Source organism: Trifolium pratense, linkage group LG2 (assembly GCF_020283565.1).
Source record: "Trifolium pratense cultivar HEN17-A07 linkage group LG2, ARS_RC_1.1, whole genome shotgun sequence".
Lineage (NCBI taxonomy): Eukaryota > Viridiplantae > Streptophyta > Magnoliopsida > Fabales > Fabaceae > Trifolium > Trifolium pratense.
Window position 1 is genome coordinate 62,913,868 of NC_060060.1, and position 6,331 is coordinate 62,920,198.

Sequence of the window (6,331 nt, forward strand, 5' to 3'; positions counted from 1 at the left end):
CAAAAGAACAGAGGCATAAAGGTACCATAGCAGTATCAGAAGTGCAAGTTACATAACAGAGAGAACTAAACTCTCATAAAAGAACCACATAGGGAGAAATAAACTCCCACATACTGAGAAAAATAAATTCTCACACATCAGATCAGGATGGCTAAACATCAGGCATGACATCACACATCAGGAACATAGCACTCCCACAACCATCAAGCACGCTATCAGAGCATAAGCTATCAGAACACATTATCAGGCTAGCTACACACTACTACTCCTTCTGAATAGCATGACTCCCCCTCAACACATGCATATATATAACTCACACTCCCCCTCAATACGAGCATAGAAGCATAAGAACATCAATACGAGCATAGAAGCAAAAGAACATTGATCGCTGTCGTACGCGGTCAAAATAATTCAAAATATAAAACGTAGTAACAAGGTAGTTAAACCTCGGTCGTCTCACAAGGACCTCTGATTTGATTATTAGCAAAATAAGAATGATGAATAACACAATTTAATGGGGGTTTAGGTTGGTTCGTAGAAGAATTGCAAGTAACGAGAAGACAATCAATCCATTAGCTTCAGGTACTTCTTTTGGATTTCTATCACAGGTTTCAAAAGATCCTTCGTTCTACAAATTTATTCTTGTTTGATAGAAACAAACCGAACAAGCATCGAGTAACTTCTATTCGAATCCTATTGATTAAGCATCAAAAAGTTCAATTAACCATGGTAGAACAAGCGTCTATAACATAATTAATCTAAATCCGAATTTGATCAAACCTATAATTAAGCATCATAGACTTTATCAATTTCTACTCAACTAACCTAAACAAGCGATAAATCAGTTAAGCAAACTATCAATGAATTGCACAAAACGAAACTACATATGACTAAGCATCATAAGACAAATCGATTCGCACAAGAATTAATATGAAATTGATAAAGAAAGAGATAAAACATAAAATGAATTTGACATTAAAATAGAACCTCAAGAATCCGTATAAAGTACCCTTCGTCAATGGATTGATCTAGAGTTTTAGTTCTCCATGACTGACAAGAATCAGCCTCTTTTCTATTTTTTTGCGTGAAGACTCAATTGTCTGAAACCCTAGATGTGTTTTTGCTTAAGTACTCATAGAAAATTGGGCTTAAAAAGCTACGGGTCGAAAAACATAAGTTTGACCCGAAATTACATTATTTTCATAAAGTCTGGAACATAAACGTAAATATTTGACTGCTTTGCGCTCCGAACTGGCTTCTGACCTCAACATGAAAGTTGTAGCTCTTTCTCTTATCTTTCTAACTCATATTCGTACACTTCAATCCGATACTCGTAGCTAAAGTTATGACTTGTAGAGTGAGCAGGATCAATATGCAATTAAATCCGAAAATTAATCAAAGAAATACATTATAGCTCAATTATGACCCAAAGTTTAGAAACATGGTAAAAAGTTAATATTAGGCTAGAAAAACTTCCAATATGTCAAAGTACAAAGCCATAAAATATGTGCCAAAACGCACTGATCAAATTCCCCCACACTTATTCTTTTGCTCTCCTGAGCAAAACTCAAGTTTAAAGACTCAAGTAAAACTCTTTTTTTTTTTTTTTTGAAGAAATAACAAATCATGATACAACGTCATAAGCAATCAACACATTCTAAGATTCAAGTTCAAACCATGGATTGTATTTCAAAGATTGGCATAACTCCTCTATATCAACTGTCAATGATAATCAAGCGTGTGTGTGTACTCCCTATTACTGTCAACCAGAGTCATGACATGATCCTTCTCAAAAACTACACAGTCAGGATACTAAGCTACCTTTTCTTTCCTACAACTCAGAGTTTGAGTTTAGATTTCAGCTTGAGGGGAAGCTATTCTTTTCTTGTTCTCACAGGCTTTTTGATTTTTATACGCAGGGGTACCACTTAAGTTCATTTTAGTTATGCTTTAGGTGCTACTCTACCTTTTCACCTGACGGGATCTCACTTGTAATGAGTCCAACCTGTTACTCCGAATAGAGCACCCTAGACAACATTTTTTCCTCCAGTTTTAGGCACAGGAACTCAACATATTCATTATTGTTCCTCCAGTTTCGGGCACAGGAACTTATTTTTTTATTTTTTTTATTATGGTATGCACACAATACATACCATAATGCACACAGAGGTGCTAGAAATCCAGGGCCTAGCCCACACAATATACGGAGAACATGCAAGCCTTTATCCATAATACCATAACCAAACTCCAACAGTATAGCATGAAGATCATAAGTCATAAGGCATAAACTTATATCATCTTCATCACATCAACCACATAGTGCACAAAGTTACTACAACCAAATATAACACCATGGGATACATACCTTATTATATATAAATCAGTAGTGGAGGAACCATATCATATTCACCACATCAAACTCCATAGTCAACACTCATAAAATAGACATTTTCCCTTTGTTTCCACAACATGACAAGAGCATGAGAAAACATTGTTCTTGGAAACAACATGTACCAACCGGCAGAGAAAACAATGTTAGGAACATGTGGTCCGACAAAAGAAATCTATAGTCAGAAGTCAAAGACACTCCCTTTTTGGCTTTGGAGTGCTTCTGATCTTTCAATCTCAAAGAGTTGTCTCATAATACTCTTAAAGAATACACCCATAAAGGTTATTGGTAGCTTCACCATAAACGTTGTAGCTTGCTTCATAGTTAAAAACATACTCACAAAAAATCCAGCTTCTCATAGCATTATCTCCTTTAAAACACAAATTTCTATTTCTAGAAATTTTCTTTAAAATGAATGAAACATTCTAAGAGGACAGAAGAGATGTCCACTTTCTTCCTGTCAAGTGACATGATGCCCAGAACATCATCCTCAATATTTGGCTCATGGTCAACCACATTCTGGCATTTTGGCGACAGATGTTGTACACAATGTTGGAATACTTGAGATAACACGATGTTGAGACAGATGTTACAACATCTCGTACCAGAACAGATAAGTTATTCAACACAGATGAGTATTATTCAGTTTCAATCTCAAGAGACATATACCAAAAGCATCTTCAACAATAGATATATTGTCATCACATAAGAACATCAAACTAGAGGTTTCAGAAACAGGTCTGAAACAGTCACTTACCATAGTAGTAATCACCTTTGATCATCACATATCTGAGCATTATCGCATCTGATCATAACACATCTGAACACATATAATACTTCTCAGCAGAATGCATGTAAGACCCCGATATTTTACGCGGCTTATATATTTAAATATTGTATCGTTGTCGAATTGAAAATATTTTATTTATAATTTACCGAATGATAGTATTATTTTATAAATGTTTTTTTTTTGTTATGTGCTTAAATTCTCGTTCGTGATTAATTAAATTATATCTTTATTTTTGTATAGCAGCAATGCATAGGAATATTATTTATTTTAAGAGTGCTTATTTTTATTTTATAAATCAATGAGGTTAAGAGAATGACTAAGTTACTATATAATTTGAGCATGTGGACCAATAGCTACATTATAGCAACAAGAAGATAGAGATACTAAAGGAGTTACTATCTGTAGTGCAACATGATTAGCAAATCCATCATCATTATTTCTTGTTATTATTATTTTCATTATTATAATATATTAATTATTTTTGTTATTAATAACAATAACAATATGACTATAGACATGGGCAGTTGAGATAATAAGATATGTGTTGTTTCAAAATGTGAAGGCCTGCCTAGGTTAGAAGTGAAATTATAACTCTTTCTCCTATTTTTGTGATAGCATGAGTTTCACTCCTCACTCCACTAGTCCCTATTAGTTAGGAAAGTAGTTATTATATGAGTATTAGGTTCTCTCATTTAATCATTCATAATTCACGCTCTTAGAAAAACAAAAGAAAAGATTTAGAGAGAAAACACAAAGAGAGTTATTAGAAAGAAAAAGGTGAATCAAGAAAAAGATTAAATAGTAGGAGTCTACACTTAAGCCAACACCACAAGTAAGATTCTATTGCTCTGGTTATTCTAATTTCGTTAGTACTCTTGTTATTAGGAAATCAAAAATCATTTCTCATATATATATTTTTTTTTTGGTAAAAACCGTAGGATGAAAGGGGGAACAATTTTGTATGATGAATAAGCAAATTGTGTTCTCATAATTTTTTTATATTTATATATTACTATGTCTTTTTGTTACTACGTACAAGAATTATGATTACTATGGTAATCATAATGAAACAAATGATTCGATACCATGAAATTATATGAACAACTTTTCTATTGATTTGTTAAAATAGTTTTTAATCGCTAATTTATATATATAGTAATTAACTATTTTCGGATGGTTATATATATATATATAGAGGTCCATTTTGTTTGTTATAAGAAGTTTCTACGTAAATGTATATGCATAGGTTCAAGATGATGAACTTAATAATTAGTAGTGGGTCTGAGTGTTAGAAATTTTTTTGGAAGTAACTTAACAGTTGAATATGAATACTGATAGTTGGCTTTACACTAAGATTAGCGGTTAATTATCTTGTGAAGGTGTATACTTAGCGAAGCAAAGACCACTGTGTGAATTAAGAGTTGTCGCTATTAAGGTAAGAGGGTCCTCCGTTGTTTGTTTATTTTAATTATACATATGCTTAAGTGATCTTTTTGGTGTGTGTAAATGATATATGAATTCTTGTGATATATGAATTCTTGTGATATGCATGAATTTATTTTCTTGTTAACCTTGATTAATTATGTCTTTTCATTTGGTGATTGGGATTATCAATGGTGTATTTGGTTTTGGTTGGTGATTGGGGTTATCATTAGGGGAGATCTTGTCTCTAAACCGGTGCTAGAACAAGACCATTTTGATTAATTACTCGGTGGAGAAATTTTTGGTTTGACTAACTTAGTGGTGATAGGGTTCATACATTCATTGGTAACGGTGTGGTTCGGAATAATATCCAATGGTGGGGTACCGAACCTTAATACCCAACGGTGGGGTATTTGTGTCCAATGGTGGGACACTGTCCAATGGTGGGACAATTTACTCTGCGGAGCGGTGATATCCGGATCATATAAGGTGCATTAGAGTATCATATAGACTAACCTCTAGGATTTGGTGAGGCATTGGAGGGTGTAACCATGGTGACATGCGGTAAGTGATTGATATCTATTTGTTTTATTGATGATAATTTATGATCATTCGACATGTATATATGTATACTTGACTTATATGTTTTCCTATGTTTTGGAGAGACCCTCATGTATAAATTTGGCCAGGTTACTAAATCAGTAGATCGGAGTTGCGCAGCAGAAACGTGGTGACATGTAGTTGAGGCTCCGAAATTCGTGGACATCGGTGCTAGTCTTGTCGAGAGAGATTCTCACAAGCATCCGGAGTTATGACCAGCTATAGATTGAGTGTTTGGGTAGTAAAAGGCCAATAGTCTTGGTTTAGAAATTTATTTTGAGTTAAAGAGAAATTCAATCTTTTGAAATTACATTACTCTAAATTATTAATTTGGAGAAATCTATTATTATAATACTAAATAATACTAAATATTTAGCATTATGAGTTTATTTTATTCTTTTAAAAAAATGGTTCATCGTTTTGGTTAAAATTTGGTTAATTAACGTCCCAAAAATTTGGGATGTTACAATGCACATCCAAACAATCGTACCATGCTAGTTCTCTTTTTGTCACACTTTGAGCAACAACTTTGGTCAAGTGGAAGACCATCAAGATCAGTTTCTTCTACCACATTCAAAACCTCAATACTCCAAACCACCATTAGTTGATCTTCAACCTCATTAGATTGAGGACTCTCAGAACCATATCAGCATCAGTTTGAGGGATTGCAGAACAGGTTTCAACAACACTAACAGGTTGGTCCAGGATGTTTCAACATCCGATATGACATTAGACTTATGTTAGGTTCCTTTGGGGGACTCAACCACAACTTTAGTGAGGGATGACAAAGTGTCAGAACCAACAACCTTGGAAGATGACACATGCACAATTTCAACAACAATGTCATCAACAACAACATTCATACTAGATTGACAGTTTGAGAGGTACATCTGACAGATGTTCCAACACTGACAAAACCTTTAACATGGGTAACAACATTTGATTCGACATTAGGGGTTTTGATAAGTTCAAGATACAAACATGTCATAGTATAAGATTTATTGACAACAACAAAAGGATCACCATTCCTACCATTACTTTTGGGATTCATCTTTCGTCTTTGTTCTCTATTAGCCAAGATATGGCATTTACTCCCAAACACATGGAAATATTTAACATTTGATTTTCTC

The 6,331-nt window shown here is 33.8% G+C and overlaps 1 long non-coding RNA gene across 1 annotated transcript; it reads left to right on the plus strand.

Moving 5' to 3' along the window:
* Positions 1-3,753: 3,753 nt before the first annotated feature.
* LOC123911366 lies at positions 3,754-5,475 on the plus strand. Its single transcript, XR_006810487.1, has 3 exons — positions 3,754-4,011; positions 4,559-4,614; positions 5,291-5,475. It is a non-coding gene; the product is annotated as an uncharacterized LOC123911366 (long non-coding RNA).
* The last annotated feature ends 856 nt before the right edge of the window (positions 5,476-6,331 follow it).